At 37.7% G+C, this 26,357-nt stretch overlaps 1 protein-coding gene across 1 annotated transcript in view; it reads left to right on the forward strand.

The window, feature by feature from the left end:
- The window catches only part of LOC145978231 (acetylcholinesterase-like), a 176,947-nt gene that overhangs the window by 19,487 nt on the left and 131,103 nt on the right, over positions 1 to 26,357 (forward strand). The gene's annotated exons all lie outside the window — the stretch shown is intronic.

The raw sequence follows: 26,357 nt of genomic DNA on the forward strand, positions 1-26,357 counted from the left end.
AGAGCCGTAGCTACGAGGGAGGGGGGGGGGGCACAACTCCACCGCAGGCAAATGATAAGAAATTTAAATGGGAAAATTTTGATCGATATGTTTGACTTCTTCGCCACGAACCAACGCCATCCTCTTTTCTCATCCATCTTCCTGATCTCGAGCAGAAAACCTTGATAGTTGCTCTCTTCTCTATCCGTCGCCACACCCCTTTTCTCAACTCCATGCTTCTTTTCTTCTTTTTGTGTCTTATTTGACTTTCCCGTACAAGTTTCCTCCATCGAAAAACTTTCTACCGTAGCGTATCCATAGTTTTACTTCCCCTCCTCTTAAGATAACTTGGGACTCTCCTTCTTTTCTTGCTCGTGGCCAACTTTACTTCCATCACGGTTACGGTTAGGTTAGGACGTGCGGAAATTTGTTCGTGCTCGGAGTTCGCAAAATTCGAGTCTTTCTTCTGGAAGAATCGATAAGGGCGAAGGTAGACCTCAAAGTAGTTGGGGAGAGCCAGGAGACGACAAACAAGGTGCAGGGAGATAGCATCAGGGACCAGACAGGAAGCAAGGAGGGAGTAGTCAGTGGCAGCTGGGGATCAGCAAGAGAGCAGTGGGGGGGGGGGGCAGCTAAGCAGTATGAAGGGAAAAGCTACAGTGCGTTCGTCTTTGCTCTGGGTCGAGATAGCGCGTGAACAACTTTCAACAACTCGTTATGCAATACAAATATAATTGTCTACATGCTGAAGATATGTGCGTAAATGATCAAGACGTTACGGGACGAAAATGCCGGCATCTGCGCCATGTCACGCCATGTCACGCACCATCTCGGCCCAGAACTAAAACGAACGCAACTGTAGAAAGCATTGAGAGAGAACCCAACAAGCATGGAAGGAGCAGCCAACAGGTATGGAGGGAGCATAGAACAAGTATGAAGGGAGCAGCCAAGGGAACAGCTAGAAAGCATTGATGGAGAACCCAATAAATATGTAAGGAGCAGCCAACAGGTATGGAGTGAAAAGCTAAAATGCAAAGACGAAGCAGCAAACAAGTATGGAGCGAGCAGCCAACAAGCATGGAGGGAGCAGCCAACAAGTATGGAGGAAGCATGAAGGGAGCAGCGAACAAGTATGAAGGGAGCAGCCAAGGGAACAGCTAGAAAGCATTGATGGATAACCCAACAAATATGGAAGGAGCAGGTATGGAGTGGAAAGTTAAAATGCAAAGACGGAGCAGCAAACAAGTATGGAGCGAGCAGCCAACAAGCATGGAGGGAGCAGCCAACAAGTATGGAGGAAGCACATAAAAAACATGGAGGGAGCAGCCAACAAGTATGAAGGGAGCAGCCAATAGGCATTAAGGGAGCAGCCAATAGGCATGAAGGGAGCAGCTAGAAAGCATTGAGGGAGAATCCAACAAGTATGTAATGAGCATCCATCAGGTATGGAGTGAAAAGCTAAAATGCAAAGACGGAGCAGCAAACAAGTATGGAACGAGCAGTTAACATGTATGAAGAGAGCAGCCAACAAGTATAGAGGGAGTAGATAAGAAGTATGGACGGGTAAGATAAAAAAAACGCATGGAGGGAGCAGCCAACAACAACAACAAATATGGAGGGATAAGCTAGATAGCATGGAAGTAGTGACCAACAAGTATGGAAGGAGCTAGAAAGCATGGAAGGAGCGACCAACGAGCATGGAGGGTGCAGCCAACAACTTTGGAGGGAGTAAGCAACAAGTATAGAGGGAGCAGGCAACAAGTATGGAAGGAGTAGTCAATGAGTATGGAACAAGGAGCCAGGAAGTAAGGAGGAAGCAACTAGGTAACAGGGGAGGATCAGACAGAGACAACTAGAGCAGGGAGGTGGCAGCCAGAAAGCACGAAGCATCAGGCAGTTGCAGATGGGGAGCATACATGAAACAGAGAAGTTGTCAGAGACAGTAGAGAAGCCATGGAGCAGTTAGCAGATAGGGAGCAGCCAAGAAGTGAGGAGGGAGCAGCTTGTGACAGATATACGTAAATATAGAGCAGCCAGGAGACAGCTGAGATAGCAGAGTGCAGAAATAGAGCAGTAAGAAGATAGCAGCAGTTTAAAGAGTTTCGTTCTTTATTTTAATTTGTTCCTGATATGTACAGTGGTTTCAGTTCATAATCAGGAGTTAATCTCCATGATACACATTGCAGTTAAAATATTTGTTATTTTAATTCGCGGACTTGGCAAGAGGATTATGCCCTAATATTAGAATAAGGAAAACAGCCAAAATGCTGATGCTTCCGTTATAAACAATTAACCAATGCGACGTTTCGAACACTTGATCTGTCTCAAATCTTCATCACGTTGTTCATTTTGCCTGTAAAGTCATCTGTCCAATTGTGGGTTGCGAGCCAACAATACAGCAACAGTGGTACAAATTCCAACCTAATTCAACATCATGAATAAACAACCACTAATCACCTACTGTCGGGAAACAAGCACGCTGTCAAGTGTAGTAAAGGAGGGCAAATGCATACAAAGAAGATATCCACAGTGAGCGCTTACGTAACTAGTTACTTTTAAAAGTAAGTGGCTGTAAGAGAGTTTCTTTCTTTGCAATAGAAGTAACGTTGTCAACCAGTTACTTTACTAACATGAAAATTCGTAAAGTGGGAGAACAGCTAAATCTGGCAAACCATGCCAACCATATGTCTTCTCTGAATGCTAAGGTGAACACATTTTCGTGGAATCGTCTAAGGCTAGGTAGGTTTGTTGCCTGCAAAATTTAGAATAGCTATGATTTATTGGAATTCCTCATTTCTAATTCGGCGAAGACTTCGGTGGTTTGTGTGGATTGTGCATTCATTTGGAACGTAGTGTAGTATATAGTAGTGCAATAAATATATGAAGTCTTATATTATGTTCCAGAAACATAATAAATCACATGTAAGTATTCATATATTTATTTTATTACAGTTAATAATCAGTGCTTTTGTGTTTAATTTGTTTTCAAACATGAGTGCAGTTTACCACCATGAATAACATTAAATCACGATGCCTCAACATAACCTTAATGGTACCGGGATCGAATCATGGGGTGCGTTACTTCCCAGGATGTAGCTTAGGCTTCTGTAGAGCATGCGAAGGATGTACAAACAACATAATCTAAAGAAACACTGAAATGAAAGGTAGCACGCACAATTCGGGTTTTAATACCTTTACGACTGAACCGGCGTTCCTGGTTAATGAAAAGGGATTACCTGTCTCGTGCAGTATATCTCGTCAGGTAGCTGCTCCTTAATCTCACACACACACAGAAAGCCTATTTAATTGGTTGTCGATAACTTAACTCCAAATAACATCTCCCTGTTCTTAAAATCGTTAGAGTATAAAACTGGGTGTTCCTGCTGAACTTTTGTCGTTGTTGCCTTGTAAGTAGATGGTACGTGTTTTAATTAATTTGTATGTACTTATAACTAATTTGCACGTACTTAGAACTCATTTGCACGTACTTAGAATTCATTTGCAAGTACTTAGAATACTTTACATTTATGTATTTGCATGTTTATAACTTTTTATGAATATATAATTATTTATTTTATGAAAAATATGTATATAAAAGGTAATTAGAGGTACTAAACGCTATGCATATGGTTTTATATTCATTACTGCAAAGTATGTAATGTATAAAATGTTAATATTAATGTTTATAATATTGAAAATAAGTTTTCTATGATTTATGAACCGCTTTGAACGGTGGTAATGGGTGTAGGTACAGGTCCAATTACGATTGGGGACGGTCCCGGTACTCGAACCCGCGATATGTAATATTATTAATTAGTACTATGCAATAATTTCATTAAGTTATGAAACACGATGATCTCAGACGCTAGACAGAATACTGTCTCAGAATCTGAACTCCGCGCAGGTAGAGGAGAAAGGAATTTGGGGGAAGTGCGTTCAAGGTCAAATGACGTCACAACGTCAGAACAAACAAAGAACCCGATTGACCAATCAGAACCGGTTTTTTCAAGGTTAACCAGTACGCAAGAACAGGGGAAAGCTATGCAATACTGTAGGGCAGGGGAGGGATTCAACCAGACAACAAAGGATGTCTGAGAATGCGCAGCAAGGGTCAAATTTTTGAAGCTATGCGTCGCTTGTAGAACCGGTTTCCGCCGCCAATTAATATTCCGCTCAGGTTTTCCTTCAAGGCACAGGACGCTTTAGCGCAGGTTTTTTTATCTGTACTATGAAGAAGGGAGAGCTATTAGGGACGGGGCCTACAGTTTTCACCATTTGCTTTTATCACGGGGTAACGAACCTAGGACCCTTTGATTATTGATTTAGGTAGTAAATGTATGTTACTGTGTGCTATTTAACTTAATTTTGAGTTTATTTTTTTACCAAACTTTGACTTTATGTCAAACATTTTCACAGCTTATCCTTATTTTTACAAAATAACACTATTTGTACTATTCAGGCAACATTTTTTTATTAAATTTTGGACTCGGAAAGATATTTTTACAACTTTTTAACTTATTATTTTACAATTTTATGTTAATTTTTTACCAAAATAACACTATTTGTACTATTCAGGCAACACTTTTATTAAATTTTGGACTCAAAGAGATGTTTTCAACTTTTAACTTATTATTTTACAACTTTAAGTTAATTTTTTACCAAAATAACACTATTTGTACTATTCAGGGAACATTTTTTATTAAATTTTGTATTTACAAAGAGATTCTTTCAACTTTTAATTTATTATTTACAAGTTTATGCCTATTATTTTACTCAAATAACACAATTCAATCTGTTCAGGAAAGACTTTTAGTTATATTTTCTACACACAGAGTGTGTGATCTCAATTTTTATCTGTTTATTTCACAAGTTTAGGCTTATTATTACCAAAATAATACAATTCAATCTGTTCAGGAAAGACTTTTAGTCGCATTTTCGACACAGGGTGTGTGATCTCAACTTCTATCTGTTTATTTCACAAGTTTAGGCTTATTATTACCAAAATAATACAATTCAATCTGTTCAGGAAGGACTTTTAGTCGCATTTTCGACACACAAAGTGTGTGTTCTCAACTTCTATCTGTTTATTTCATAAGTTTAGGCTTATTATTATTCAAATAACACAATTCTATCTGTTCAGGAAAGATTTTTAGTTACATTTTCGACACACAAAGTGTGTGTTCTCAACTTTTATTTGTTCATTTTACAAGTTTAGCCTAATATTTACTCAAATGACACTATTTATATTATTCAGGCACCATTTTTATTACATTTTGGACTCTCAAAGACACACACACACACACACACACACACACACACACACACAGAGAGAGAGAGAGAGAGAGAGAGAGAGAGAGAGAGAGAGAGATTTTTTCCAAGTTTACAGGATTATTCTCTAGTTTACTCAAATAACACAATTTAGATGTGTTTTGAATTATATTTTGGATGCAAAAGTATGTTTTGACAAGTTCTACCCTTTTATTTTACAAGTTTAGGCTTATTATTACTCAAATAACACAATTTAATCCAGTCAGGAAGGATTTGTTATTATATTTTGGATGCACAAAGAGAGGTTTTCAACTTTTTTATTGATTTTTTGCAGGGTATGTATTAATTTTTATTTATTTTGTTTTGTATCATATATACATTTACAAATTTTTAACTTAGAGTTTAGTATTTATTTAATTTTTTCAAAAACACTAAAAAAAAGTACTTTTAGCTAAAATGTAAGCCACAGAATATATTATTATTATTATTAGGGTTTACTGATTTCCACTATGCTATTTTTGGTTCTGTATTTCTATATGTATTTATTTAGGGCAGGTTACGCCTGCCACGTAGGAAAGTTTGTTTATTTTAGTTTGCTGAGTATTTTGTTACTGCTATACTAGGTAAAAGTTTTCTAAATATACCAGATAGAGCTCTATATACTTTTGTTTTTGCTATTTTGGAGATGATGCGATCAGCACCACTCTCCATCTGCTTTTTATTTTATGTACCCAATATTATTTTGAGGCTTAGTGAATTCTAGAGCCTATTTATGCAGGAGAGAGGAGAGAGGACTTGACAATTTTGATCTCAGACAACCCACAACTATTTGTCAGAGTATTTTAAAGGATATTTTATACTTATTATGTGCCACTAGAATATCAAATCTTGCTTAATTTTTATGTCTGTAACGCATTTATTGTATTTCTAGCTAAGGCTTACTGGATAAAGTACACGAAATGTTTAACATTTCAACTATTTGCTTTTATACGAGGGCAATTTTTTAGTGTAACGAAAATTATGATGTGTCTATGAGGTCTGAAACCCCTTTACCGAGGGTCCATATTTGGACGCTTACTAATATTGTTTTTTCCCCTTACATATAACAATTTAACAATATAATTACAATACGAAGTTAACAGACGGCTTAGGGGCCTAGGTCCACTTTCCAAACTTTTTTACTATTCTAGAAGAATTATTTAGCTTTATAGACTTTTTCAAGGTATTTTAGAAGTATTACTGGCTTCTTTGGGTGCATCAACATTTGGGTTATTTCCATTTGGTTTATTATACGAGGTTTATTTTTTACTCTAAGATCAATATATGTCTCCGAGGACTAAAATACATTTATTGAAGCTAAAAGCTTAGGCTGTAACTAGGGACTTAGCATGTATATCGACAATTTATAGGACAACACGAACCTTACAAAGGATTATAGGTGACGTACGACCACACGCCAGAGCTTTGTTAATCTGCAAGAAGCAGTTGCAACTAATGCTATGAGGATATAATGTTAATTTCTCATTGTTTCACAAGGAGGCTATTTTTTACACAACCAATATTTGCTTTTTCAAGTAACTACATGTACCAGAAGCACACATGCCAACACTAACTAGATTTTGATTTATACTATCTCAGGTGCTAAATGTATCAAGAACACTGATTGTATATATTTTTGAGAATCCAACTATATCAGGATTTTTCTATGTAAGTATATTTTTATTGACTGGCTTATTTAACAGATCAGACAGAAAGACGGCAAAATTCACTAAATGTAGGTGATTGCATGAAAATAACTAGATCAAGGGGTGACCAACAGTGAGCTGAATGTATATATAGAGGGTTGCGCTCTATTATTCTCACCTTCGCTGGATTGGCGAAGGAACGCACTTGTGGGCGGTAGAACCTGAACGGGCTCCACCATGGCATCGGAGACTCGAAGCAGATGTTTTGGAGGATGAACCCAAGTAGGGTCATAGGCGCTACGACCAATTTGGTCATTGCTTTTTATATGAGGAACCAATTTGGCCCACTCCCAAAATTAACTTAGATTGCTTATAACTTATGAAATTTGAAGTCTGCACAAGATCCGATGACAAAATCTAAAATTGTAACAACCCTGCCAGGGACTTGAACCCTGGACAGATAGGTTAAAAGCCTAGCGCTATACAAACTAAGCTACCTGCATTTTTAAAAAGTTAGTTATGTTAAGAAATATATTGAAACACCTGAGAACACTCTTGGTCTGGTTCGACAGAGAAGGAGACAACATTTCCAAATTTTTACAGACTGGGTGTATTTTTCCACTATAGAGGCCTTCACTATATGTAATTCGAAACGCTAGTTTGGCGAGATTAACAAGTTACAATTATATCCAGTTACGGACAAATAAAGCTAAAAGTCTAAGATTTGCTGTACTAGCCAAGTTTTAGTAACATTTTCTTCACTTTAGTACAAATATCAAAGAAATAGGTATATTTTATTTATAATTTGACAAAATGTACTAGTATTTAATTCACAAAGTTAGGTAAAAAACAGTATTTTTTTAAAATATTGTTACTGCCTTCAAATTTTATGTTATTTAGCCACTAACAACTGGTTTACACTGCTTGGCATTCTTTAAATAGGAAAAGAAGAAATTATTTGTTTAGTATTTTTACTACTTTATATTTATTTAAGAAAACAATTCTACACTTCAAATTAATTTTAACAAATTGTTACTAATTTATATATCAAAGTTATGTTATTTAGAGTGCATAAAGGCGTATAAAGTTAATATTTGTACTTATCAGTTCAACTAACAATTATATTTTACACACAAAAGATACAGTTAAATTACTTGAATCAGAGAATAATATTTTACAGTAATTGATTCATTCAGCACTAGTCAGTACTTTTATGCATCAGAAAGTTTTCTTAATTTTCTATTACGCATGCTATTTTGGGCTATTCTTAAAATGTATTTCTAGGGCAAACTGGTTTAATTTTCTGCTTATAATGCAAAGTTGACAGTTTTCGCACAATGCATTGTACATTTGTTATATTCTCTACGTACAATCCAAATATTATGCTTATTTAATGTATAACTAACTAACTCTCTATCCTTCTTAAACCCGAAGTTTCATGGCTGCAGCAACACATGCCTTTCATCTGTCCCTGTCCTGAGCAAGATCTATATACTCCTTTCCTTCCCCACCAATTTCCTTTAGCTCCATCTCTACATTATCCCTCCATCTTTGTTTTGGTCTTCCTATTGATCTTTTACATCAGGTTTCCCAACAAGAATCCTGTATACTCTTCTTTCCTCTCCCATTCGTACCACATGATCTACACACCTAAGTCTTCTTGATTTAATCATTCTAATAATATCTGGACATGAATACAAATTATGTACTTCTAATTTATGTAACCTTCTCCACTCATTTGTCTTCTCATCTTTTTTAGGCCCAAATATTTTCCTAAGGATCTTATTTTCAAATAGTCTCAATTTATGTTCCTTTTTCAATCTAAGGGACCAGGTTTATTTACTGTATTTAACTTTTATTTTTTGTAATTAACAAAAATTAAAAGCTTATACTGTAGTTATTATATCTTTTTCTATCAGCTTATTTTGAAATTAATATTATTAGTTATAGTCTTTGATTTATAACTATATTGCTTTTTTATCAATTTATCTAAGAGTACACGCAGACAAACACATGTGTACACACGTTTATGTAAATAGATATGCCTTTTTTCAATATTTTAGTATGAAGATTGCACTTTAGCTATTTAAGCAAGGGTAGGAAAGGTAGGATTTCTGAGAATTTGTTGCAGGATTTTGTTGTCCAAGTATAGATGAGAACTGAGCTGGGAGACTGTTTTGAACATTTTCATGAGAGTTTGCATGTGAACTGTATGCAAATTGAGCACTATTGACTGTGCATGCTTCTAAGTTTTGCTGTTATTTCACATCATCTTTGTGAGACTGTAGACAGTTTTCCTATTTCAAGTAGTTTTTATTGATTGTATTTGTATATGTTTTGGGGACTTAGCAGTTTTTTGTTATGAGGCAGTTTGTTGTAGAATATTTTTACCGGATTGTTTTGAGATATTGAGTGTCTGCTGTTTTACTTGTAATTATTTTCCTTCTTGTGTTGTGTATTTGACTATATTTTGTCCAAGTTCGTAGTATTTAGAATAATTGTTATTGACTTGTAGATGTAGGGAGTAATAATCCTTTGCAAGATGCTCTATACTTTAGTCTGAACATTATTCTTAGTGTTCACTTTTGAAGCCTTAGTATTCTGGTAGTATTACTAATGTAGAGGTAAATTAGGCTGAAATGTAGGCATTTTTCTGATACATTATACTCACTTAGTTGTTTCAGCAGGTAGAAGTTGCATGATGGTTTACTGCTGATGATGTTAATTTGCTCTTCTTATGTACTACGTATGATGTAGCTTACTTGAGTAATTGGAATTTTCTACTGAAAAAAGGATTGCTTGTCTATTTTATTCCTATGTTGTTGAGTTTGTCCATAAGCAAGCCATATTTTTACTCTATCCCATGCCTTGGAAGAATCTAGATATATTGTGTTGGCAGTTTTATGTTTCTCTAAGGTTTCAGCTATGTAGTTTTTTAAACTGTGCTATGGGTGTGACTATTGATTTCTCTTTCTGGATGCCATGTTGGTTTCTGTGTATTCCTCTTGCTGCTTGAATTTGACTTAGGTTGTTTGCTTTTTTTCTTAGATCTTTATATGTTTTACAGATTCACTCCCAACTTTTCAAAAGATCAACCCTTTCTCTCCCTCGATTTCTAAACCAACAACTCATCCTCTCTCGATCTCTCCAAAACAACAATTGATCCTCGGTCGATCTCTCCAAAACAACAACTGATCCTCTCTCGATTTCTCCAAAACAACAACTCATCCTCTCTCGAACTCTCCGAAACAACAACTGATCCTCTCTCGATATCTCCAAAACAACAACTGATCCTCTCTCGATCTCTCCAAAACAGCAACTGATCCTCGGTCGATCTCTCCAAAACAACAACTGATCCTCTCTCGATCTCTCCAAAACAACAACTCATCCTCTCTCGATCTCTCCAAAACAACAACTCATCCTCTCTCGATCTCTCCAAAACAACAATTGATCCTCGGTCGATCTCTCCAAAACAACAACTGATCCTCTCTCGATCTCTCCAAAACAACAACTCATCCTCTCTCGATCTCTCCAAAACAACAACTCATCCTCTCTCGATATCTCCAAAACAACAACTGATTATCTCTCGATCTCTCCAAGACAACAACTGAACTTCTCTACCAAAGCCACCACAACTTAAACCTAACTCCCTTGCTCCAAGCATACGTTCACACCCCTCACTTAACTGCTCCTCCTCTCTGCTCTTGCCATTCAAAACTTTCAACAATGCATAATATCTCCTACCTTAGTTGACACATTCTTAACTTTTGTGCCGCTATAGAATGACTGAACTACTCAGAAATGCTAAAGATGATACGGAATGAATTTCTTTATTTTACGTCGGTTTTCTGCAACTTTTGGCTAATCGCGAAGATGACGATGAATGTTGATAAGATGAGATAAATAAAAGGATGGGCCTCCCCGATGACGTAGTGGTAACGCTGTCTCCTTGTAATCAATGGATCCCGGGTTCGATACCCGGTGGAGGCTCAAAGTGGTTCGGATTCCACTTTAAACTGTAGGTACAGTCCCGATTAGCCTAAGTGTGCACAAAAGTGGACTTAAAGCAAAATCTCAATGAATGAAGGGACAATCACAAAGATTGTGTCTGCGTCCAGACGCCAGAGCCTAGCTAGTCTACAAAATGTAGTCCACGGTGTACTTATTTATTTATTTATTTATTTATTAACCAGTCGCCTATAACAGAGCGAATGCTCCAATTACAATAGGCATTATAATTTGCTATATACAATATAATTTACATAAATATATAATACATGATGCAAACACATAGTAATTATTACACAAAACCTTAGATAAATACGAATACAAAAAGTTATACAAATACAAAAGTTACACAAATACAAAAAAATACATACATATACATATTACAAATTTTGAACAGAGGAGATAACTAAAGAACAGACGAAACAAAACATAAACAAGTGACAAACTATAAAAGCTTGAGAATAATAAAGAAATTATACGAATACCACTATTTAAATAAGAAACAGGAATAATCAATACAAAGCAAAAAAAGTTCAAATTTGAATTCGTTTATATGTATACAAAATTTAAAAAGCTATAAATTGTATTTGAGACTATAAATATATCACTCTAGAACTGGATCAGTTTTATTTGTATATTATATCTAATATGTTGTTTAAACTATATAGATAGTTTTTAATATTAAAAGCAAAATCCAAATCAATTCCATTCGGGACAATATTATTATGTTTACTTAATAATAATAATAATAATAATAATAATAATGTTTACTTGGTGGAAGGGAGGTTAAGATTTTGGTGTCTCTCCAAGGATCACCCCTTAAGCTTTCGAGTAGAAAGTAACTGTAAAAAACATTACTTTTTAAGTAAGAGTAAGTGTGATTGAGTTACTTTCTAAAATGAGTCACTGTGACTGATGACTGATATTCAGTTGCTCTTTAAAAAGAAACTTTCCGAGTGTGTTTTTCGGTTCGTCTCTTACCCCAGAGGGAAGCATTCTAGTGGATTGCGAGTCTGAAGGCAGCAAGATGATCGAATTTTCTTGCATAGGCTGGTCGCGGGTAACTTGTAAACAGCATCCTCAGGTGCAGAAACCTCCAGGCATCCTTGCGGAAGCAGTCACTAGATCGATTCCAAGGCCCGTAACGAGGTATTCATGACATCATCCTGCACATTTTCCCATCGGAACTAAATCTTCCGGATCGGCTGACGACAGCGCAGCACGATGTAGCGATTCCTTTCAATCGGGGGACCAGGCTTAGGAACATGCTCGAAAATTTGTGAGGCTGTTCCGCAGTGTTGCCATCCCTGAAGTCACAACTATCAGGCATTTAGGGTCGTTGCTGAAACTTTGAAGAGGTTGGAGATAGTGTTAGTGCTGTTTGGGAGAGATGTAAGTGGATTGTTGTGTTCTCGGAGAACACAATAGTATCTTCTCTCAGTGGCGTTTCCAGCAGGTTTTAATGGAGGGGATAGATCCGTAAAAGGAAGATGTGACATCCATTTTTAGTAGTCAATCTCACATTTTGCAATGGCGACATAAGGAAAGCTTATTGAAGGGGGTGGAACCCTCAACTGCCAGGATTCGTGTCTGAACAGGTGAACATTCCGTGGCAGACAGATTGCCAGACTTGCAGCGGGTCTCCCTTATCGCACAACACTACGGAAACCTTGCGTTCAGACGTCAGACAAGGATTGCCGTCGTTGTAAGTTTAGGTATGTTAGATTTGGTTCAATTAACAATGCAAATGTATTATTTATGCTAACCTAACACCTTAGGCATTCCTCTTCTGACGTCTGAACGCAAGGTTGACGTAAGGTTGTGCTATAAGAGACCCGACTTGCAGCTGGCTAAGCATGGGGGACTTCTTCGCATGTGAACCTCGTTCTGACGAGGTTGCCAACTGATATTGGTAGATACAATACTAACACCATTAAGCCTTGTTTCCATGATATGAAAAACTGAATATGTTGACCAAGGCAGAAATTAATTTTTATTATAAAACATAAACTAAACGTAACGTTTCAACCTTCTGGCAAGGTCATCTTCAGACTCTGCACCAAGTACAAATGTAACAAGGTACAAAACAGGACGATATATATATACACAAACATTACTCCCCTCCAGACTATTAGAAAGTTGTTCTGTAACATTCTAGCAGGTGACTTTCCCTTGTCAACTGTACTTTCACCTAAAAGGCTTAAACACACGAGAGAAACAGGACATGACATAGAGTGGGATGATGCTAAGCAGATGGGAAGGGAGAAGAGAATACTAGTGAGAAAATGGAAGGAGGCCAAGGAAATAGAGAAGAAAGGTGAAGAAGACACAATGAACTGGAATGGGGCACTAAAGATAAACATAGAATGGAAGAAGGTGTTAGAAAGAGTGGAAAGGACAAGAGAGAAAGAGGAGAGAAGAAGGAATAAGAATGAAGGAAAAAGAGCGTGAGATAAAGATTCCATATGGAAGAAAATGTTTAGCCTTTCTGGTGAAATTACAGTTGACAAGGGAAAGCCACCTGCTAGAATGTTCCAGAACAACTTTCTAATAGTCTGGAGGGGAGTAATGTTTGTGTATATATATCGTCCTGTTTTGTACCTTGTTAAATTTGTACTTGGTGAAGAGTCTGAAGAAGACCTTGCTAGAAGGTTGAAACGTTACGTTTAGTTTATGTTTTATAAAAAAATAAATTTCTGCCTTGGTCAGGTGTCCGCGGTGGCTCAGTCCAGTCGACCTCCGTGGCGAAGTGGTTAGTAGAGCGCGCTACAACGCCAGGGGTTCTGGGTTCGAGTCCCGCGTAAGGCATGGGTATTTGTGTTCGTCCAGTTGATAAGAAACAAAGAAAAAATGTAAGAATTGAAAAGTGTAAAAGTGAGAAAAAGAGTGATTGGTGGGGGATACCTCCGTCTAGGGGGTATTTCCTTTTCATCAAAAAAAAAAAAAGTCGGTAACGTGTCTGACTACCATGCTAAAGGTCCCGGGTTCGATCCCCGGCCGGTTCAAATCCGGGAACTTTTCTAACGGTGGAAGCGGCCCCGGCGCACACCCAGCGTCGAATAACATGGGTACCTGGGGGAAACCCTGGGGGGGGGGGGTAAAGGCGGTCAGGGGCGTGATGCTGATCACATCACCCCCACTCACGACCGGATCAAGAAAGTGTGGGGCGTTACCCCCACACCCCCTATACGCCTTCATGGCGTGGTGCTATGCACAGGGGAACACTTTACCTTTTTTACCTTTACCTTGGTCAGCATATTGAGTTTTTCAGATACAATACGTGCAACCCTTTATATTAAGGCACCTAATACAACAATGAAAATAATGAGAATTGAGAGTGATGGTGAAGGATTTCAAGGGTCAGTCAGACAGCAAGGGAGTGTACGAAAGACAAAGATAAGAAGCACACTGAAGCCTTCTCAGCGTCTCGCAACGTACGGGGTTCGACACGCTATCACGGTTCGTCGCATCAATCCGACGAGCCGAGGACGACAGCCACTCTGACAAACCTCGACACGTCTGAGTTATCTGCCGTCGGTAACTGGCGCTTCATCCTTTAGACGCCTGGAATAAGATAAATAACCCCCCATTTGCGAGCCCATTTTCGTGCTGTCAAAATTCATTGCCGTCCCGTTCGCTGGTGCGGGATGAAAGGGGGGCGTCACCTTCTTTCCAATCTGCTTTTCTCCGTTGTTCCGCTTCACATAGCTTCTCCATCATCCCTTTTTCCCATTACGCCTCGCACGGAAATATATTTTTTTTTGCAGGGCTCCAACGAAGATTAAAACAAATTTCAGGAGCGAAGAAAACCTATTTTATCCTCCAAGATGGATCAATCCCTTGAGATCATTTCTTCGACGTGATACATTCAAGAAAGAAAGAGGCCTGCATGTGCATACAAAAGTGCATTTGCAGCTTCGGAAGCAATCTAGTCCCCATTATGAAACTCGCTTCCTCGTCCCAGATGGAAATTTCCAATTGACAACGTGGAAGAAAAGATGGAAGGCCGTGCTCCCAATCACGACACCCAAAAACCAACGCGTCTAGCCAAAAGAGACACTTTCAGCACCACGAGATGGTCGACAACTCTGTATCATAGATAATTTGCAGTACGTAACTCTCACACTATTTCGTATCGTACCCAAGGCGTTGGGTAAAAGTGACAAACCTGCTGTTATCCTTAAGGTAACAGGTGGTAGCAGACAAAGGAATGCTTAAAAAGAAAGTACCAAACGTTAGGGGGCAGTCGATGAGTGTGGATGGTGAGGAGAACGTGGGAGATTATTGTATTGTGTATATTGTGATTATTGAAATGACGATCTGTGGGAATAATCGAAGACTAAAATTGTTAAACACAGTTTTCCACGTTAAGCTGTGAAATGTGCCATGCTTTATAATGTGGTAAACGTGCAATGTGGCTGGTAGCCCTCTAAGTAGTTCAAAGGGCGTGTAAAGAGGTCACTAGTGTGCACGTTACTTTCGCTCAGTGATCGATTAGTTCGTATGAACTTTCCAGCCTGATTACGTATTAGAGTTAGATCATTTCCGTAACATCTTTGGCTGTTATGCATTTGAAGCTTCGGAACGAGTCACAACTCTCGATGCAGCCAATTAACCAAGCGAGACGCTGACGTCATCTCAACCCAGAACCTATCTCTAAGCCCCATGCTCAGGTTCTACACGCCCACTAGGCTCGCCAGACAGACTCGCGCAATCCGCTGGAGATGTTCCGAAAGTAATTCGACTGTACCAGTGCGTAGCTACAGATCGGTTAGTTCATAGAACCCTCCAGCCTAACTATTGCCTATTTTTGTGAGAGCAGGAAAGGTTTATTATCCATTTTGCCTTGACTCATCTCACTCAACAGGTCGCTAGGTGCCGTGGCTTGCCGCGAGTTGATAGCTTCCTGGAGATGAGGCCTTGCTCGAGAAAATGTTTATTATCCACTAGTGTGCACTTACATACGGGCTGATGTGCGGAACGATGCGATTTCCCAACACTTTCGCTTTTGGCACTTACAACGTTTACCACTTTTAGTCCTCATCCGAACGGGAGGCAAGTAAGATAATTTTCCTAACAATATCCATATCGATTCAGTCGTGGAGAGTATAAAACCCACTTCTATTTCAAGTCAATTCTTTTGCCATTCCTTTGAACGTGTTCTCTCGCACATCTCACTTTTAGACCAAGCGAGTAATAACTTTCAGGAGATGACTGATGAATAGCTACGTCACCCAAGAGACTCAGGGTCTCCAGTTCTATCCCAACGTAGCATTAAGACTATGTTACGATTCTAACAACACGGCAGGATGTGCATAACAGCAGTACTGCAGAAGCGAAATATGAATATCCAGCAGTAGTGTGTTTTGTGGTACTACTGTGACGAGAAATGATGAACCCCCCTCAGGCAGATTTTGCTACACTTAAAACTAGCTCAAGATGTGCATATGAGCTTATTGCTCAAGTGTGGTACTCTGTCTAACCCAAGATTTCTGTAAAAATGCCCTCGGGAATTTCCCGTGAAATGATGAGCCCCCTCAGATTGATTTGCCTACACTTACAAAAGCCACATCTGTGAGATTGTTGTCCATAAGCCTGTCAAAAATATGCCCCTCTTGATATTGTTTTTGCTACACTTAAAACTAAGCCAAAAATACTCATATGAGCCACCCACACCCACCCACACCCACACATATTTACTTCCGGTCCACTTTCGGTCCACTTTTGGTTTAAGTTGAATTGAACACCAGCCTCAACTTGCATATCTAGTACTAAGACAATGTAATATGCAGAGGCCCTCTAGAATTGCTCTGTGACTCTCTCATTTCTTACATCATAAACATATGATTTTTCACCTACAAGAATAACACTACATATAGTGTCATCAGGGAGTGTATCGTGGAATTCACAGATCATTTTAATGTTTGTCCTGTCATTAACCACAACTTGTTTCCTTTTTGAAGTGTTGATGACAAACATGGGTCTCTGTGCTTTGAATTCATCTGGTGTGTAATACATGTCAGTATTGCCAGTAGTGACCCTTTTGTATGCTGTAAATGCTTCATATAATTTAAGAAAATCATCCTTGGACATGTCTAAATTATAATTTTCTCTAGGAAATACCTCATTTCTGCCATTTTTAAGATATATGTTCTTGATGTTGCAGTTATCAAATTTACTTGAATTATTTTCCTGATTATTGTGTCTTCCAGTCTGAAACAGTACCACCACAAAATCCGGCATGTCATATTGTATACTGGAGAATGAATTTGTAGCATCAAACTCATAATAGCTACCAGTGGCAGGCTTCTGTACACATTGATATTTATAAAATTGTAAAGGCACCTGTGGATTTTTTAGGATATCTGCTTTGTATTTAAGAGCATAACTGGCCTCATATTCAACAACCGGGATTCTTAGCTCCATAGTCTGAATAATGCATTTGCCCTCATCAGGTTGGGTATTAGGCAGAGCTTCCCCTGTAGAGTTTAATGTACTGTACCTCATCAAAGCATTATTATCATTGGCAGCTCTTCTAAATGTAATTCTTAAATCACCCTTCCACATAATATCTTTGTAATCTGAGAAGAATCCTGGCAACAGGCACATGGGAAACAGCACTGTGTGGTTCTTAGATAATATCTTATCACCAGCCTCAAATCCACCTATTTTGTAGTAAGAAGCCTCGGTTTTGGATAATTTTAATGTGGCCAAAGCTGTAGAGGTAATGCCAGGGTAATCTACTCTATTTATAACAACACCATGTTTTCTGATCTCAATTTCAGAGAACAGATGTGGCACAAAATTGTCTACCAATCTTATATTTGAATTTGCCGGATAATCAGTATCATCGAGCTTTACAACATCAAATTTGATGTATAGATCTGCTCTGTGGGGGTGTATAAAGCCATCCCCTACATCAAGATCAACCTCAATCTCTGTGTTGGGTTGATTTAAATTTGCAAAGGTCCTCCTGTTTGGGGGGGAATGATTGTAGATCATAACTCTCAATATTTTCAATTTGTTTTGTAGGTATTTTTATTTAAATATTAATTTCTATGATTGCAGTTGTTGTGGCTCCAGCAAAATCAACTAATTCTTCTTTATTTTTCATTAGTGACCATCAACTCAATGTAATCTATTCTATTATGGCACACAGGAAAATATAATGTTGGTGATGGGGTGTAGATGATTGGCTCCATAAATTCAGAGTTAGGTTTGAATGTTGCAATGATGCCAGTTTGTTTGTGAGTGCCTATGCCATTTGATTTGGTGATCATACCCTCGGCCACATTACAGTGAATATTCAGAGTCTCTATGGCTAAGAATTTAGGTATATTAATAGCAGTGTGTTTGATGGCTGGTTCAAGTTTTGTGTTGTTCTCAAAGCCTAACAGCTTTCCTATAGTACCCAGATCCACTGTCTCTGTAGCAGATACAATCTCTACTCTGTGAGTGACAGAATTTTGAGTTAACACTATACCTCTGGGTAACTGAGCATTTAGAGTAGATAGATTATATTGCCCTGGAGTGATGACAATTTTTTGATCACCAACTGCAATTGTGTTGTTGTGGTGTGTAATATTAGGGATCAAGTACATGCCATAAAATGCTCTGAGAGCTATTGTTTTGGGATACACTATATCATCATGTAATCTAAGTTTCAATATTGAATTTTGGCTGGTGAGATGGAATACCCCCATGATGTTTTAAATACCACAGGGCCTTTTGAAAATCTTCAATTGATGGTTTATTTATTTGAGACATATATCTAAGAACAGATAAACACAAATGTCCACAATTAACATCTTTGAAATTTTGAACACGGGCATTATTGTAATAAAGATTAGCTGATTTTAGATATTTTACTAAATTTTCAGGTGGAATACCTCCAAATGAATCAAACACAAATGCCTCATCTTTTAAATATTTAAGATAACAGATCCAGTGAGTGCCCTGATTTTTGTACTTATCCAAATTAACTATGCCACACTCTTTGTTGAGTGGTTGTTCTGGTAAAGAATCAGACATGTACACACCTCTAAAATTTTTGATGCCCAGTGGCTTGATTAAAGCTTCAATATCTTGGTTTGTAAGCGGCTCTTGTCTTTTTTAAACTTATTCATGGCTCTCTTAACACCTTTGCCTTGTTTCTCCATGGCCAGATTATGGCGCTTCAATTCATCTAATTCTGCCTTATTCTTCTTGGCATCTATTACTGTTTTTGCTATAGCAGCTGATCCCCCAGCCAAGCTCCCAACAGCCCCCAAAGCTGCTAAGATGGCCGGGATAGTAAATATGAAGCCACCCACATGTGATTTTTTTCTAGATTGCTGTAATTTTTTTAATTGAGAGGTACTAAGTAATAATTTCATACCATGGCCCTTGGCAAGACAAGAATTTTTTTTCTTGCGCTGCTTTTTGGTTAAAAGACTATCAATAGTTTTAAGAGATTTAAGACCTGCATAAGGTATCTGATACATAACACCCTTGGCCTTCATCCTAGGTTTATTACATACATATTCACAACCCCCACCCCAGTTTTTGTTTGGTGTTCATAGCTATGGTTGTCCCCAATGCTGCTATTCTTTCACTTAAAGAAGCATTTTTGCTTACAAATCTACCAAACGCAGCCTCTAATTTTTTGTCTGCAACATGTCGCCTCTCAAGATCAGAATGTGTGTTGTATGCTATGTCATGGTCTCTACAAGCAGCATCTAGAGGATTAACACCAGGGTCCCCTCTGTTTAATCTATGATCTAGTTTTGTGCCTGGACCACAATACTGATAGCCTGGAATGTGTAGTTCAAATGGAAGCTTGTTTATGATGTCATTAACCAGCCCCCGACCCTCAGAGATATTCCAAAATTTAGGTGGTAGAGTATTAATAATTTTTATAAGATATCCAATCCCCTTAGTGTCATTCACTATAAAATTAGACAATTTGGTGCTTATCATGTCCATAATTCCAACCTTTTCATTGTAAAAATTGTGGTTGCCAGCATTTTCCTCCCCAGCTATCACCAGCAACCAATCTACAAGTTTCCTGACATCATCAACCCACACAAATTCTTTAGGCAGGGTGTTGTAATGTTTGATTCCACTACCTGTCTTGATCTGTGACCATATGGGCTTGATTAAGTTGTTGTATTTTGCTCCACTGCTAGACTTGACTCTTTTTTGTGTGGGATCATTGTTCTGGTATAGAGCATCTGATTTTATTAATATTTCTTTGTAATGCTCATAATCTTGATCTGTATAGCTGCCAGGCCTTTTCCTAGTCATCAGTTCCCACAATCCAGGTGTGCCGGGATACTTAACAAAACCACCTCTTTCTCCAAGATGAGATTCTGAATATACAATCAGATCATCTCCCATAAATGTTACTCTAAAATTGCCAATTCTATGTATGATGCTACCATCACGCTCTGTGTCAGCATATAAGCCAAAGACCTCATCTTTGTTGTCTTTAGGTGTGCTTAAATATTTTTGAGCAAGAAGACCCAATTCAATAGGATCCTGAGTAGCTTCAGTTCTTCGAGGAGGAACAGGACTAGGTGTATGAATACTAGAAAGTGGGGTGATTGGATAATCTAATATGTTCCTAGCAGATACAGGTACAAGCTCTGTGATCAAATTTTGATTTTGCTCTGTAACAGTTTTGATATTTTTACCTAATTCACTAATAGCATCAATAATAGGCTGTTCTGTTTGCTTGTGTTGTGCATAGATTCCTCGGTTCTCTGATTTCCATCCCTTAAATCTTTTTACAAGATAATCTCTTAATTTAAGATCATCAATGATTGGCCTTTTCATGGTTATTTATATATGTTTCAATGTCTAGAAAATTGTTGATTTTATTTCTGTATTTGCCACTATTGTGTTTTCTTGTCATATCAATTGTGACAAACCCATAGCTGTCCTGGTTCCAGCACCTACTGCAAAACTTAGAAAAATCATTGTAGCTCAAGTCCCCACCTACATATTCATCATGTATGTGTTTGAGGTTGGTATGATTTTGATGAAACACACATATAAAATTGCTGTTGTCTCGGATCAGCTGCTTCGGTATTTTAGAAAAAGTCTGTGCCAGGTAGAAGCAATCAATGTTTTTGTGTCGGCCCTGTGTAAAGAAATTTCTAACCTTGTTTTGATTATCCAGTATAATGTCATCAAACACAACAACAGAGTTATCAAGACATTCATGGAGTGGCTTAACATCTGATTCAAAAGTGGCAATATCCAGTCCATCATATAGCTTCATCAGCTGCTGATATTTTAATTGTTCCAAGCCCTTAGAGAAGACATACAAATGCCTATTTTTCCAATCTAACCAGTTGGGTGCCAATAAAAAATTATCAATCATTAGTGTAGTTTTACCACAAGCCGATGGCCCAACAATAAGACATCTAATATTATCAGGCAACAGCTTTCCATTTCTATTATTCTGCTGTTCAGGCTCTTCTGGCAGCCTTTTTATAACATCCCAGGTGTTCATAGTATCACTTTGTCTCCCTCGATCCAGCTGTGTTCTGGGAGTCCTAGCCATTTGACAAGTATCTTGTTGCCTTTTCTATGAGATATGTGTCAGGCTGCTTAGTTTTGCTGAGTTCTTCTTCATAAAACCTGCCTTTGAGAATTTCTCCTCGGTGATCTTTTATTATATATGTGTTAAGGGTCCCAGGTTTAATTTGAACCACTGTAAATAATTCAGTGCTCCAGTTTCTGGTAAAGCCTCTTTTGAATAAGTGCTTATATTTGCTGATTCTTACTTGATCACCAACCTTGTATTTGGCTTTTCTTGTTGTTGGCTGGTATCTAGGATAATAAACAGTACTGATCAATTTTTGCTCATCAGATGAAGTTACCTCAGAGGGTTTCATGTTGATTCTGGAATGGACCGAGTTGTTATATTTATGTAGAAGTTCTGGAAGAATATTAAGCCATTTATAATTACCTTGAATTGTAAATTGTTTATACATATGATTTTTTAGGGTTTTGTTGAATCTCTCTACAATAGAGGCCTTGAGATCACTGTAACTCGAGTAATGTTGTATTGACTGGCTTTTAATAAATTGTTGGAACACAGAATTATAGAATTCTTTGCCATTATCTGTTTGCAAATAGCGCGGTGATCTTCCACTCTGATTGATGATTGTCCTGAAGGCTTCTGTAACACATTTTCCAGTCTTGGATTTGAGTGGCACAGCCCAGGCAAATTTTGAAAATGTATCTATGACAGTGAGTAGATACTTGTAGCCCTTGTTGATCTTGTCTAAGTTTTTCAGCTGTCCACTTGCCATCTCAACCAAGTCCCACTGCCATAAATCATCTATGCCTTTTGTAACCACTGGCAGTCTCTTATAATTATGTCTGGCTTGTCTGTGTAATTCATCAACAATAATTTGTCTAGACATAGTATGTAAACAACAATAATGGAACTATGGGGTGTTCAGCAGCTGATACTACAGGATTTTCTAAATACAGTTTGTCTCCTATTTGTATATTAAATTCCAGAGAGCCATCATCTTCAGCATAAGATGTCTCTAATGTATTGGGGTCTGTAAAATCCTCTAACTCTACACTGGTGATTTTTGCTTTGTTATCAGCATTTGTTATTGATAAGGTAGGGTAGTGGTGTGCCTGTGGTTGAAGCCAATATTTGATCTTGATTGGTCTAAGTGTGCCCCCAACAAAAACTTGGTAATAAAATTGTGCAGGGGACAGCATATATATTTTGCCACCTGGTGTAAACGGTGAATCATATTCTTTGTTGTGGATACTGTGCAATTCAAGAATTACTGTATGCTTAGGATTCTCGATTATGCCAGTTATTTCTTTTTCTGCTGTAAGCAATCTACTTGTTACAGATTCAAGGTGCTCATTGATAGTCCTAACAACATCATCATGGCCTGGCTTGATCTTTATGTCCACAACAAGTTTCTTGTATTGTTGCACAATCTCTTGAAGCTGGGTGGCAAAAACAGACAAAGCATTTGCTTGATTGGATTCCATGGTCCCTAGCTGTTGCTTGATATTAGCTACAATTTGCTGTAAATTTTCAACAACTGCCAATTTTGAATTTTGAGCAGTAAGATCATGGACTTGTCTTCTGTTATCCTCAAACAGGGCATGCAGTTCATTAATATGTTGATTAGTTGGTAGAGTGGCCACTGTCTGAGTAAGTTGTTTGATCTCTGTCTGGATATTCTTGATATCTTCTGATTTCAATATGCGATTCGCTGCTCTCTTAATATTTTTAAGTTCCTGTGATGTAGGCAGATTTGATACAGTATTTTGCAAAGATTCAAGTGCCAATTTCACATCATTTAATTCAGAAGCATCAACCACACCACGCATCGCATCTTGAAGCAGGGTTATGTCTGCCTGAGTAGGTGTTGATTATTGTAAAATTTCAAGCTTTGTTTGGATATCATCGATCAAGTGATGAAAATGAGATAGCTCAGATTCAGTGTTGAGGTTTTCAAGTTTTGTGATCTGTTGCTGGACACTGACAAGGGTATCTACAATACCAGGCAAGCGGAATTCTAGAGATTCTTGTACATTTGTCAAATCACTTTGCACTGCTGCTATTGTACCTTCAAGATGAGTTATGGTACTCTGAATTTTTCCAAAATCTTCATATGTCTCAAGTTGCAGCTTGATGTTGGCAACACTCCGAGTTATAGCACTCAAAGCATCAGAAGATGGCAAGTTGTTCATAAAATTTTTAAGTGTCTCAATTTTTTCTTTAACCTCGGCTATGGCATTGTTCAGAGGGTCCAGATTAGGTATCTGTAGTGATTGAATCTGTTCTTTTAGAGTGGAAATCACTAGATCAAAATCTTCTTGTGACTTTATGCTTTTGACAATTGTTTGGAGCTGTGTCTGGACATTATTTATCTGCTCTTCCAATTGTTGCTTCAATTGCTCAGAGTTGGTAGCCTGGGTCTTAAATTTGGCTTGAAGAGCTGCTACAGCCTCCTCTAAACTTTGAAAATTATCCAATGTAGCCAAATCAGTATATTTTTGAAGCAGCAATTTGAGTTCAGAATCAATTTTAAGAAGAGGGTCCATGCATTGTGATTGTAAATTTGTAATTTCTAGTTGAAGACTGGCATTAAGTGTGGTTTGCAAAGCTTGTAAATCACTTCTTAATTTTTTAACTCTGACATCAAGCTTCAGAATCTCATCACTGTGATCTTCATGCCTTGTATGGCCAAATATATCATTAGGCATTTTTGTTTTAGTGGTTATTTATTATTGAATATCTAATTCTTAATTCTATAAAAAAAGGTATAAGCTTGTCATAGGATCCTGGGACCTCAATATATAAGCAGTCACCAGCAGAAACAGTATATACAGTGCCAGAAATCATGTTTGAGTGCTTAATTCTATAAATATTTCTCCCTACTGAAATCTTGACATTACTCTCGGGAGTTGTAATAAATTGTAATTGACCACCTACAGGTAATTGGTAATGATTTAAATTATTGTTAAATATGTACAATGTTTTACCTGTTTCATCATCAACATCTGTAAGTATGCTGTTCAGATGAATAATTAACAAAGCACTTAGTTTAGATATTATATCAGAAGAGGGTGCTGGTGTTGGCAGGTCCATAATAGCCTGTTTTTTGAACCCAAATAAGTTCATAGGCATGTTTATTTATTTCAAATCATGCTCTGTAATTGGGCATTGATTAGCACTTTTCAAACCACAATGACCCCATGGTAGAGTATGTATGCCACATGACAAAATGCATCTTTTATCATCATGTGGGTCCAGAGCCACTTTCCTTACAATATTTGTAGTCAACAAGTGATCCTCACTCTGAATTCTGCATTCTGATGTTCTTATTAAACTCTGGGATTTGAGACAATCTTCATAATCTATAAATTAGAGCTCTTTGTCTACAGTTACTCTGCCAATGCCCTTGGCTTTTTTTGCAACAACACCGCTACATGTTTCAAAGCTATACATCTTGGCCCTTAACCCAGCAAATGCCACAATAACATCACCAAGTGTCTCATCTTTTAACTTGCCAGGCACCTTTTTCTTGTGGGGCTGAATTTTTGAATGTTCACTGGTATCAAAATATTTAAACAATTCAGGCTGTGATATATCTTGATAAACATCTTCGGTCTGAATATCAAGGATAAAACTATCTGTGTCCATGTACATCAGTTTTACACAATCACCATAAAAAGGCTTGAGCACATCATAATAGAGCTCCAGCATGTGTAATTTGGCCAATTCTAATATCACAGCCCCTACATAAATCTTTGTTTTTTTCATGTTGAAGAGTGCCATATGCTCATCATAAATTCTTCTGTAGTTGAAATTAGGCTTTGCAATCAATTTTTTGCTCAGGCTGGGGGTCAGTAATTAATTTAACATCAGTATGTTTTCTGACATTTTCTATGGTTTTGCCATACACTGAATTTACCATCAATTTAAACAAGGTCTTATCAAATTGGCTCATTGCAGATGTTCGAAGCTCTGTGTTTGTATCAATATATGGCTTCAACCATCTTGAGTGCCTGAACCTCAAAACTTTGCCAACTTTGGTCACTTGAACACCATGATTTATTAGGAACTGGAGGTTTTTGTAATATATGACATAATCCTGTTTTGGCTCCAGAGTCATCATCAATTTCTTTTGTTTAGAGCCAGGTGAGCACTCAACCTCAGGAATTGGGGGCAGATCAGAAAATGTGTTGTGTAAATTATCTGGAATTGTCAGATCAACCTCTAAGAACAGGCCATAGTCACTGTCATCAAAATCCTTAAGATCTTCAATATTGAAATCTTCAACCCACTCAAGCCCCGCATATGGCAGCTTATCCATCATGGCATAACCATACAGGCTGTTGGCATCTACATACAGTATATAATTTGATGGCAGTGCTGGATCATAATTGAGAATATACTTGTTATTTGCTCTGGCATATCTCTGACAGCATTGCACCATGCCTCCTCTTATACATTGCTCCATAAACAGATACATATCTTGATCTTGGATCAGATCCAATTGCATTTTAGTATTTAAAAACATTGCAGACCATGCTAGGCCTGGAGCACTGTAGAAATACATTGGATCCAGCTTATAATTTTCCATCGATGATTTTCTAAATGCCTGAAGTATATCAGCTAAGAGAGTGACATCAAGTTTTAAATATGCCTTGTGATAATCACCAAATGTCTGGCATTTTAAATTGTTCCACATCAACTGGGCATGGTGATAATCTTCATCAGTGATTCCAGATGCTCTGAGTTTGCTGTAGAACTCTTGTTGTGGTGGCAGAGCACACTCATCAAATTTAGAAAAATCTGTAACATAATCATATGGATATACACCCTTCCGCCTAATTAATTTCAGCTCCTGATTTGGAAACAAAGCACATGTGATTTTG

This window comes from Lepisma saccharinum, chromosome 24, assembly GCF_977018435.1.
Source record: "Lepisma saccharinum chromosome 24, izLepSacc3.1, whole genome shotgun sequence".
In the NCBI taxonomy this organism is placed as follows: Eukaryota; Metazoa; Arthropoda; class Insecta; order Zygentoma; family Lepismatidae; genus Lepisma; species Lepisma saccharinum.